The 13,417-nt window shown below is 34.3% G+C and overlaps 1 protein-coding gene across 1 annotated transcript in view; it reads left to right on the plus strand.

The window, feature by feature from the left end:
• The first annotated feature begins 703 nt into the window (after positions 1-703).
• LOC116340972 (chaoptin) overlaps positions 704-13,417 on the plus strand; it is a 67,595-nt gene continuing 54,881 nt past the window's right edge. Inside the window, exon 1 of the mRNA XM_031767756.1 lies at positions 704-867. The gene's annotated coding sequence lies outside the window, so the exon portion shown is untranslated. The remainder of the gene's footprint in view (positions 868-13,417) is intronic.

A 13,417-nucleotide genomic window follows, 5' to 3' on the forward strand; every position in this document is an offset into this window, starting at 1 on the left:
AAGAAAGAATGGAAATGAGAGAGTTTGACGTGTAAAAATGTCTAAAGTACTTGTGCAGTGCCCATGTTATATGAATCGTTCCGATACTCTTGGTCTTGCCATATCAAAAAGCAATAATAAATTACTGTCGAGATTGTTTTTGAAAAATCCGAAAATCGACTATTGCGAAAATCCATATACACTTGTTTACCGGATGCATGAAGTGAAGATTTGAATGAAGTTTTTTTCTTTCTTCTCGAATATATGTGAGTGTGTGGTGCATTGAAACAAAAGTCAAAAGAGACAAAGAAAAATAACATTCTGCAGTAAGAACTGAATTTTCGTAAGACATACTCAATTCGTTCCCGTTTTACCAGCACCAAGAAACATTGAGGTTGATGGTTCTTAAAGTTCAGTGCGCTACAAGTTGCAAGATAAAAAAAAGAGCGAAGAGAGTGTGATACCGAGAACGTAAAGAGAGAAGAAAAAAAACGTTAATCGTGAAAATTGTTGTTGATGCAATGCAATCGTAAAAACACTTGAGACAAATCCCAATTGAAACGCTTTTGCATCAATGTGAAGCACTTGGGTTTTTAAACGACGACAACGACGAGGTCAACAAGACAAAGCGCCAACTATAAAGGGAAGCGAAATTGAGAGAGAAACTAGCGTGTGTTTTTTTTATTTTCTTTTTATAAAAATGCCATCTATATTGAGTCGAGCGTTTAGCAGAAGGACCGAATAATAAAGGCGCATTCGTTCAACAATCGGACTAGTTTTTTGCGTGTACTCTGTATGTTGTATGTGTCTGGATGCGAGAGTTGGGCGAATATTCTCCATCTCGATTCTCTGCATTCATTAGCACCGTCTATATTTAACGAGAAAAAGGTAAGCCATTAACCTATTTCTAATTTAGGTGAAAATTTACTTTAAAAAATGACATTTATATTCGCTCGTTCTCTGACGCCCAGCACTCGGGCATATCGATTTTTGTTCTCTCGTTTTCGAAGGCAAAAAATATTTTCGTCGTTTAATTAAGTGGATTTTCGGCATTGTGCATTTGAATAATTCAGGCAAACAAATGTCCTTTGATAAAACCGATAAAAAAACATCGGAATTATGTATTTTTATAATGCCGCATCAAAAGTGCTCGATGAACGTTATTTGTGGTGTGGATTAAAAAAAGAGCTTAACCCATTTGACTGCACTTGATTGAAATCCCACATAAAAGCCGACCATTTCAATTAAAAGCGGCTCTTTCAATTTTTTATTCCCAAATAGACATGGCATATGAGAGGAAATCGATGAATTCTTGATAACCTTTCAAATGGACTAATTGTTTAAGTTGATTCAATGTGAATGTAGCAACTATTGTGCCAATGACTATATCCGTGCACATATCCATGCACATTTCACTATATCTCTTTATGTCCGTCACTCCTTCACGTCCACACACACACTATCGTGATTTTCGTTCGCTTCCATAGTTTATCGAATGATGAAACAATGTGAAAATGACTCACATATTATACATAAGCAAAAAGCCATTGAATTTTAAATTGGATGAAATGGAATGGATTTATTTTAACCTCTGCACTCTTGACTCATTGGCGCTCGAATACATTGCGATGTCATCATCATCACGGTGTATACATTGTGTATTACCGGCAGGGAAATGAATTGAAAAATTAAAGAGCACACGGCCAAATAAACAACAACGTGGGCAGCAGCGATGGCAGCAACAGTGGGCAAATTCTGTGCATGAGTTTTTGCTTCTCTTTTCATGCTAAATTGCTGCATTGTAATAATTTACAGCATTATTACACCTTGACAATTCGAATAACGCAGCAGGAGGAATTTTTGTATTGTACAACGGAACAGCAAAAATATGAACCAACATTTTTTTTTTAAATTGCTAAATAATTTGATAATAAACTTTCAAAAAAACTGGAGCATTTTTTCAAACAAAAATGCGCAAAATTTCATTAATTAGATTTTTTTTCTGCTCGCGATCCCGTAAATAGTGACCAATTTAGCAGAGAGCGGCTAGCAACCGAGAGAAAGAGAGACACAGAGAGCGTGAGAAATGCTTGCAATAAATCCTTAAAATGTTGTTTATATAATTTTACAATGTGTAGCAATGGTTCTGTTTTTTATGTTTTTTTATGGTGTTGCAATGGTTCTGTTCCATGTTCAAAGTCAGAGGCAAATGGCACGAAAATGGCTCTTCGGAGAAGCATTTAGACATCCTAAATCATGATCTGTTTTGCATCTGAAGCAATTTGAAAACAACCAAGAGACAAGGATAAAATGGTTCTTTTAACCCAAAACTAGCGGGCAAACTACTCACATTTATGACCATGGCAAGTGGTTTATTGCGACTCCTTAATTTAATTTAATATTTATAATTTGTTAACTTTTAAAGGTTTTCATGCCATTTATTACATAAGAACAAAAGAGGAACGCACACACACTTTATCGCGCATATGTATGGCATAATACAATTGAACGCTTGAGAATAATAATGAAACTTAATTTTTGTTCAAACTGAAGTGTCCCTTCGAAATATTTCCAATAAAAGTGTCCCAAGTTTATATGGCAAACTATATACAAACTTGGGACACTTTTATTGGAAATATTCCGAAGTGACACTTCAGTTTGAACAAAAATTAAGTTTCATTATTATTCTCAACCATTCAATTGTATTTATATTTCTCATTTCTCTGTATCTCTCGAAAGGCATTTATGAATAATAAACGAAAACTTCGCATCCGTTTGGCCAACCAAATTTATTGTTATGAGCATACAAATACAATATACATGTGGAAGACAATAAATATTTTCCACGAGTTGAACTGAAGCGATGCTCACCCCGTTCTCCACAATTGCGCTCAAGCTGAGGATTTTGACTTCGATATAAAACAAAATACAAAATACATTTGCTTGCATTTGGTTTTTACAGCTTTTTTTTGTTGTTGTTGGAAAAGAGCGTACCAGAGTATCGAGGTGTATGGGCGAGCGTTGCGTATTAATGCTTCGATTGTCGGTGGATTATATCGAACTCAATTTCGCGTAAACGATTTTTGAATTATTTTTGTTCAAAATGAACTTCAGTACTTTCGCATTCGCATTCAGTGCTTGAATCAAAATAAAAGTGTAATGAACGCACAACAGCGGAAAAAAGTGTGGCGTATAAATAAATTCGACCGCACAAGTACTTCGGGTAGTTGAATGAAGCATGGATTATTATTTTTTTTTCGCCAACGCCATTGTTGAATGGAAAAATATGTGGCATGCAATTAAGCGATTACAGCACTCAATGTCGATATACTCACCCAGTATTCATAATAACAATAGCCAATCCGTATACAATCTAACCAAAGCACCCCACAATGATTACATACATACACATTTTGCACACACATATACGCCAAAACAACAAGTGAATATCATCATAAAAATAAATGTTCGTTGCCAAACCGAAAACGTTATTCCCGATGGCGGCATTGGTTGTACCTTGTTGTACCCATCGTTTTCATTTTCATATTACTACTTTTCTTGTTTTCATTTTCGGTTTAAATGCTATTAAATCGGTAAGAGCATATTGGGTCGGAGAGAATGAAAATATCGCGTGCGTATCTGAATACACACATATCAAACAACAAGAATATTACGAAATTTGCTAAAAAGACTGAAAACACACCGCAATCTATGCATACACACACCAATATATACACAAAATATGTGGTGATGAACTGGTTGCATATGGGTTATAGTTATTGCTTGCCATTCAAAATATAACTTATACACAATGTACCGAATGCTTTGTGAATTAAACTACATTGGCGTAAATTCGATGCGAAATGCGATTAAAGTATTAATTCGATCAGAGCTTATGGGTGAGCATGTGGGACACAAAATGGCAAAGACTTTATACAGTTCGGTGGAAAAGTCGTCGTCGGCGTTGTCGTCGATGGTGGCGACGGCTCATGAATATTGTTATTTTCCTACTTTATCCTCTATAAAAAATTAACCGTAATCGAACCAAACATTCAATTGATCCATTCGAGGAGTCGAACGGTGTTTCTTTTTTTTCTTCTCCGTCCAACCCATTAATTTGATATGTTTTTTCATCATCTATTATGAGTTACGATTTCGTTCATTCGGGAGATGGGCATTTATTTTTAGATTTAAAGTTTTTAAAATGGAAAATTCGTTTCGGTTTATATAACATTCATTTTTTTCGAGCATGGATTATTTGATCATTTATTCATCGAAATTGTAAATCGAAAAAAAAAATAAATGAAATAAAACGCAAATGGGGTTTACACACTTAAAAGTAGTGTGATGTGTGCAGGGGGCATAACTTGCATACATTTTCAACAAATTCATGTTAAACGTATGCACGATGTAACCGACATTTACTTTGCAAAGCGGATATAAGAAAATAAACTTTTTCGTTCTTTTCTTCTTGCATCATCATCATCAACATCAACATTCGTTTCATTTTATCTGTCTGTTCATGGTAAATTGTAATGGCATGCTGTGTACAAATCAAGGTGAATTCCGTGAAAAAAGGAAGAGAAACCAAAAATGTCGAAAGAAGAAAGTTATTATTACTTCCTAGTGCGGCTGACATCAATTTAATCATTCGATTTTATATGTATTTTCATCCAGATGTGAATGAAATGGAATGCCCCTGGATGGCAAATGGTTTGCAACCAATGGAAACCTCAAATTTAAATTTACGATTGATGCTTGACAGAAAAAACGTAAGAAACGTAACTGTGAAACGGAAATGAATGGGAAATCAGTAAAAGGCGGCACCGTGTCTTCATTTCAAATGTTAAAAAGAGGCAAACGAAAGTTTACTGAAAAAGAAGAAGAAGAAGCACACGATACGCGAACACATTGCCGCATACGGTAGGTATTAACATTGAAATGGCATTTGAAGAGAAAGCGAAATATGGTATATTTTTCGTGAAAGAGAGAGGGAATAGTCAAAAGTTACATTTTACATTTCGACAGGATTTTCGCATTTGTGCAAGTGTGTCTGGTTCCGGATATTTTCTTCGTATTTGCACATCAACTCAATTTTATAAATGCCAATTTCACATTTTCCACGTCCCCGGTCTCGGTCGTCCGATCTTCTTGATATTCTCTAGTTTAAATCTGTTTGATTTAGACACACACACACTTACTTTGCATAGCATCGTCGCCATTGTACGCCTTGGCACATTTCGGCAAACAAAATTTCCGCTTTTACGTTTCGCCATTCGTTTTATAAATGTCGTGAAAATTTGTACATAGCAAAAAAACATGCGAATTCAAATGATGTTTTCTGCTTCCCGTGGTTTTTCCGGTGAATTACAAATCGAACCAACCATTCATCTCTTCATGCACCCCCACGCTATATTTCAAACGAGCCAAAAAAACGTTTTTTTTTTTTGTTCGGTCTCTTCAATTTCTTCTTCGTTCGATGGCTTTGCATATAAATGTCAAACAACCAGACATTCCATTCTGTTTTGAGATGAGCTAAAGCCTAACACCAATCGACAAAATGTCACCATAAATTTTAAAATCGTTTGCCATTTAAAGTGCAGACTCGATATCTAATTTTGAAATGATGACTTCATTTTACCTGGGATTTAAGCATGAATGTCATTTCGACCTTTTTATAGCGTGATGTTGCCATCACATGAATTATATTCTCCGACGAAATACGACGATGTATAAACGTTGACATTTTCTCCGTATATTCGGATGCTTGCGCGTCTACAATCACAATCGATTTGCTTGACATCATCACGACCATGATCCCATACGATAATTCGGAAAAATAATCATATTTCTTTCGTTTTTCATTCGACGAGGCAGTTTTGAACAATCAAAAATCAACATAAATATTCATTGACATCAAACGATAATAAAAAGCAATTGAAGATGACATATCAACGTATTAACATTTACAGGCATACATTTTTCAGTTTCTCATCAGAATAAAAGACAAATAAGCGTTGAGATTTTGGTGAGAAAAAAGAAGTCATTCGATGCATACAAAATAATAAAGCATCATAATTTACAAAATCACGCGTATGTTTAGCCTTTCAAGCATGTAGTTCCGCACGTGCGAACTTTTAATAATAGGCTTATATTTGCGGAAATGCGCGAGCAAACAAATAACAAATTTTATGTCTCATATAACGGATCAGTTATGTTTAACCAGCGAATTTATGTATTTTGCGTTTTTTTGCTCACTTTCACTCTCTATCTCTCTTTTCGTTGCATTTTGATTCGATCTGACGGTGGCGTTTTATGACTAAATACATGAAAAGCTCAAATATTCATATGCTACATAAAAGCACAAATATTATTATGAATATGTGTAAGCTTGTGTTGTTTTACGTCGTTACACTGTTGATTTTTGTTATATTGTTGATATTATATGGGTTTTTTTTTCGTTGTCGTCGTTGTCGGCTTTTTCCCAATTGTCATTTTCCGTCTCTTTCAACTGTTTTTTTCCCTTTTCGGCGGCATCATGGTTTCAACAACCGAAAAAAAGACGATGAAAACATGTGATAAAATTGGTGAACGATGAAATATATCAAACGAACACAAGGCGACCGACCAAAATGACAAGCGGTGAAATAACGACAACGAAAATTGAGGTAAATTCCGGATACACCGAAAGGAAAATGAAAGAAAGAGTAGGAAAAAAAACTTGGTGACGAAGGAAAACAAGCATAAAACATGAAAGGTGTAATGTCGTAATAAAAATAATATTCGTGAAGCCTATAGGCGATAACAAATAAATATATCGTTTTCGTTATTCTCTTGAGATTTATGCATTATCCCATTTTGAATAAACAAACGTCGTACATACGGCTCGGTCTGTCTCGAACCGAATGTCATGCGTGTGTGTGTGCATAACGGTGGCAGCAGCGTTAATACACACTCTCCAAATGTGTGAGAATAAAACATAAATCGAATTCACACATAAAATGAGCGTGTGTGTATATTTCGAAGTCATATATTCACTCGTTGTTTTGAGTATGGGGTTGATTGAAGACACGGAAATGGCATCGCTTTTTTTTGGAATGAGTGACACGAAAAATATGCTCAGTCACAAACAAAGGATGAAAGAAAGATAAAGAAATGAAAAGATGCTATTGGAATCGATGTGAATCGGTAAAGATATGAAATCTTAGAAGCTCTGACTGCTTTTGAAGAAAGCATTTGAGATGAGAGATTTTGAACGAAAATCACATAAAAAACAGATTTAGAATATGTTGTTACTTCAGCACAAACACACACAATTCTTTTTATTTCGACACAACGTGATTCTTTATGGGATTTATATTCGTTTCTTTTTTCCGATTTTTTTTTTTTGTTCTCTTTTTCAAACAACAAAACTCTGTTAAAGGAAGAAAAATTAATGTTATTTTATTTTCTTTATTTTATTTTCCATTCGACACCCGGCCGCATCAAGTGCCTCCTAAATCAAGCACATTGTAGTTGGAAGTTTTCACTCTTCAAGTTGAAAAAAAAAGATCCCAAATAAATCGTTTGGCTCTTGATGTCACACTTCGAGTATGAGATTTAGTTTGAATGTGATTCACAGTAACAGATAATAATAATAAAAAGATTTTCTATTCTATTTTATTTTTCACGTATTTTATGCATTGAACGCTGTTTTGTACACATTCGGCAGCCATTTGTAAGCCTTTGACCTCCATTTCCGTCACTCACAATTGATATTTGTTTTTGAATTTTCGATACTTCAACGGAAGCATAGCGTTTTACACTAATATTTCGATGACGCAGATTATATGGAATTTCATTCCTTCTTGGGTAAACATTTAACTATTTTTAAATAAATAACCTTTGAAAAAGTGTCTTACATTAAAAAACACTTTCATCTTCGACGTATTAAAAGTTGGTAGTCAATGGGGAAAAATGTAGTCTATCAACGATGTATCATCAAATCATTGTCGATAACAACTGGGTCATCTTTTATGCTGGCAACCCCGGTTGGTTAAATATGAAAATGCAAAGTTTTAATACGGTTATGTTGGAAGAATATGAGTGAGGGATTACATTAGTAAAGCATTCGCTTCTGAAAAAGGTCGAATTTATAATATTGTTAATGGAACAAAGAGGAAAAAAAATCACTTGCAAGAAGGATATAGACATACAGAAAGAACGGGATAAAGACACATTGAGAAAAAAGAGATAAAACAAGAGAAACAGGGAAGTGGAGAGCGGTGCGGAGGTTCACGTGGTTTCAACCACGTATTTGCTTCCAGCGTGAATAAACTGTCAGTTATTTTCGTTCGAAGTTAACTTTCATTTTTAATGGAATAGTAAGACGTTGTTCAAATGTTAAACGATCAAAGGCCACCATCACCACCATCGCCAAGTCAATATTTATTCCATAAAAACCGTGAGAATTTTTATATTCGTATAAAATATGAACAGCTTCTGGTGTTCATTTCACAAAGATATTTTACCATTTCAACGATAAAAATACACATTTTTTCGCATCGAATAAATAAGTGCCCATCTTTGGATGGGAGTGTGCGCATGTATATGTGTATAAATTTTCTTCGATTTAAAAACTTTTTTCCACTATAATGCACAATAGTTTCACTTATAACAAAATATCTGAAATTGTTTTCTCAATTTCATTTTTACGTCTATGTGTTGTTCTATGGCGCAAAGCCGAGAAAAAAAAACACAAAATATTGAAACAAAAAGAAGTAACTACAACAATAATAAAAAAAGAGTATAAGCAAAAGCCATGACTGTTTACCATCAGCAGTCGCTGCACTTGGCATGAGTGTGCAAACTCGAAGTACAACCATAAAAAATGCTTAAACGATGGGGATTCACAACAAAATCAATATCCATAGAAACAATATAAATTGCAGTCGAAACAATAACGATGAACGAGCAGAACGTAGCATTGAGAGATAACGATATTGGAAACAGGAAACACAAGCGCATACACAAACTCACTCCAGCACACACACAGAGATACAAACATACATTTAGAGTATTGCTGGCAAAGATGTGCATTGAAAAATGTGTAAGATCCATCGAATTCAATAAATCCATCCCGAACCTTATGTGTATTGCAGATTCTGAACTGAGCCATGATATTTACCACACGTTTGCCAATGTGATGTACAACATTGATGCTCAACAAAAAATAAAATAGAAAATACAACCGCACACTGTATCGCATGATTTTACTGGATTCCATGGTTTTTGAGGATCAATCAACGTTGATGCCTTTTGCCAATCGAATAAGTATTGCAACGGTGGTCTATGTGATCATCGGTCATTCGTTAGCCAGTGATAGAGAAGCGAACGATATCCACTTGATTGAAATAAATATGAACCATTTAATGGAAAGCCCTATCACACGTTGCTAACCAACCACTTCGATTGTGAATTCGAACGTGTACAAAGAGCAGAGCAGCCAACGACTCAATGGCAATTTAGCAATAAGCACACAATCTCCAAGTGATGGAAAAAAGATTGTCAAGCTTTAATTTATATTTTATTTTTTTGCTGATGTTGGTTTTCTGCTGCAGCTTCATCGTCGTGAACTCTTTCCATTCAATTTACTCGGTCATGCTCTCTAATTGATCTACCTTGAGCCATGTGTATCAATCATTAGCAAAGCATCAACGATTATAAAAAAAATCCTAGTATACTCTGTCAAAGTCGGTTGCATTTTGGTTTGCGAAAACGTTGTCAATTCGAAATTGTAGTCGACGTGCACGCTTACCTGCAATGTCTGCCAGTTTGTTTCAAAAATGTTAAAAGATGCTCTTTCACTACCAATCTATTTCGGTGTCGACGATAGAGAAAACACTAACTTTATGTGGCATTTCAAAACTGGTAAATGGTAAATGAAACATGATAAATCGGAAATACGCTTCGTAAAATGAATTATATCGGTCGAAAGCGGAAAATAGTATACGTTACTTGCTCATGGATAATTTTTTTTGTTTTGCTTACAAAAAACAGAAGATAAATTGGTTATAAATAAAAAAGATGGAATTTTTCGTGGAGCATCAATAAGTTTCGTATACTTTTATGAATTTTGCAAAGCAATCAAAAAATATTTTGAATTCAAGAAGAGCATATTTTTAAAAAGATGAACCGTAAAACTTGTAAGATTGTTTCTCGTAGATACTGAAACGATTCTCGTCATACTTTTACATCATTCAAAATTTGCTTGAAATAAGACAAATAGAATTCGGTAAAATATTATTTTTCGCAATAAATGTATCTACATTTGCCATCCATCGGTTGTTATGTTTGAAATTTATCGGAATAAGTACGAGTCATTCCTTTTATGAATGTGTCAATGTATATAAGGTGCTCTATAAACTAACACTCAGACTGATTCAACCTTTTAACATTATAAACTTTATATCGTGGGTCAATGACAGTTTTCAAATCGATTCCCGCTATTGCTGGTGCAAACTTGATATAGACCCAATATGCCGACATAATTCACATAATATTTCGGACGCTTACGATATTCCACATAGATTCGATTCAATTCCATTCTGAATTACGAATTCGAAAAAGTTTTGCAATGATTCTTCGAAATGTGATTTTTTTATTGATCAAAATTTACCTGTTGTTTTACAGTTCGTATCTCGGTGTAGTTCTCTCACGGGTCAATGAAGTGTTGTTGAAATCGATGCCTTTTTGTATGTACAGCGCTTACCGTTGCTCCGGTTTGGAGTCTCCGAGATTTTGGTTAAATCAATGTAATCAGTAACGGTGTAGAGTTTGTATTGAATGATGAGCTTTACATTTTCTGTAGTCATAGTTGATCCATTTGCAAATGCGTATCGAAACTTACGAGATTTGATGATGCACTTTATATGCACCATAAATCAACTAAATATACCCGACAAATTTAGTGCCATTTGTTGTGTCAATATATGCTGATAGAAATGGAACCAACATAAGTCCCGTATTGTTATGTAATACAACGTAACAAACTGGTTGAGATTAAATAACAGCTAGAATGCCGATGTACGAACATCAAGTACATAGTTTATTGTTACAAATACGTGCGATCAATGTAATTTTGTCCAGCAGAGTTTTTTTTAATGTTATATTTCAAATGGAGTTTTGGGGTCCGATTTATATATATATACCTAACGCACAATGGGGTGCTTTGAATCCATCCAGCTGACACAATTACTTCTTTTTCAGTGGGCGAAAGCTTTGATTTTATGTTTTCCTTTGTACGTAAAATCCACTCCATGGGTTTCATTGTTTGCATTCAAAAGAATTGGATTCAAAACGGGCTTGTTTGAAGTAATGTATACATAAATTTCAATGCTTTCTTCATGCTATCCATGCTATCAAACACTACATCAAACATGTTTTTTTCCCTCTGCATTACTTCAATGTCCATTAAAACTGGTCGATTGTTTGAAATACTAAACGTTGTTTCTGCCCGCATACAAAACAGGAATTTATTCAAGGCAACTAAAGCATCAATTAATGCTTCATTAAATAGCGATAAAGTACGAGATGTAACAAGATGTAACCTTTATCAACCCACTTGAAATGTGATATGGCCCATTGTCATATTTATGCTACTGAAGATACATTTTGATTACTTTCTGACTTTTTGTAATATGTCCAAACACTTTTCTAAACTAGGATCGTCCTACAATTGATATCATATATTCAATGTGCCATGTTCATTTATTGACAATGATGCCTTCCATATACCATCATTTATGACCATTTACAAGCTGATGATGGGCTTAAGTTAGAAGCTAGGTGTGTCCATTTGAGCTTTTAAGGTTGCGAACATTCCAGTTATTCAGAAAACTGAGCATTTTTTATTAAAACAGAAAATACTTTATGAAAAAATGAATTGAAAAATATAAGATGAGAAGCGCACGGTTTTCGATAAAAATGAAGAAACATTTTTGGCATTTTTTTGCTGCTGCACATTTTTCCGAGGATATTTATACGTTAACAAATAAAAGCATTTTTTTTTCTTCACATCAAATTCAATTGATGGATCACAGCGGCCTTAAGTAGTAAAACTTTTCAATGCTTTCATTTCATTTTATAGTGGCAGCTGCCAGCAAGTGGTAGTAACCACAATAAAATCTCATTCACTCAAAACTGGCACAAAATCGTAGTTTATAGTTTTTGAAGTTCAATTCAACGTTTTATTATTTTCATTTTTTTTATTTTCATATAAATTGAATGACAAAACTCGCTGTTGGTACCATTCCTTGTAAAATCTAGTGACCACATTTCCGGCGATAAATGCTTACAGTTCATATAGTATTTTTGGGATCAACAAGCAAAAAAAAAGTTGCATCACTGTGCCAACAACTATTGTTCGGTGCATGGTGATGCTGGCGGTGATGCTTGAACATTTGTTGCAATCCACGTCATTCTACAACAAAGTACCCGCAGTATTTTATGAAAATTTTATAACTTCGTTTGAAAATGTTATAATCCAGCCTAATAAGAGTTGCTCATGCCATGTTATGCTATTTACCTGTGTTGTGCCACCTACAAAATGGCACCAGCACCTAAACTAAACCACTTCAAACAGTTAGTAAATAATGTTTGTTAACTAGTAAAACAAGTGAAAATCAAATAAAATAACAATGTAACACAACTAGATTATTGGGTCGATGTTTGTAAAGATTTGTTGTAACAAATGTCAATGTGCATGAAAACTATCAAATATTGTACGTGAATGTAATGTTCAAATGGATGCTTAAATTTAGCAGATGCATTTGCTGTACTGATTAATCCTGACAGTACAAAGTAAAAGGTAAACATTTAAATCAGAATTTGGAGAGAGGGAGAGAACATGTGTGTATTCCTTTTCGCATATATGGATTTGAAGGTATTTTAAGAGATTTGTCCAAAATTTCGATTGAGGTTAAGATTAAATGATTCGAAAACAACACACGTGTATAAGTTAAATATCGAAATTCGAACATCTAACTATATGGCCACAAGCAAAATTAACCGGAAAACCTTGACTTATATCTTTAAGAACCAGTTTGCGGTTCGTTTTAAGTAAAATTCCGATGAAAATAACTGCTACAAAGAGGTAAATGTGTTTGTTCGTTTTCCTATGTCAACTGTAGTATTTGGGAAGATTTGCTACATTCGTTTGGACATAAAATGCCATTTTAGATCTAGATTTTTAAATACATACGCGATGTGATGGAGCTAACGAGTCGAAATTCTATTTGGATCAGCAGCATTTTACTTTGAAAAAACACTTACGTTCAATCGTAAAAATGTTATTTTCATAGTTCATTTAAACATATATCCTACATAAGATTTTTTTTTTCGATCCCTTCAAGCCGCCCAAAAACAATATGCACTTTATACATACGGCCTGTGTGTGTGT

The sequence above is a fragment of the Contarinia nasturtii genome, unplaced genomic scaffold (assembly GCF_009176525.2).
Source record: "Contarinia nasturtii isolate CC-2019 unplaced genomic scaffold, AAFC_CNas_1.1 Cnas_scaffold_695, whole genome shotgun sequence".
NCBI lineage: Eukaryota > Metazoa > Arthropoda > Insecta > Diptera > Cecidomyiidae > Contarinia > Contarinia nasturtii.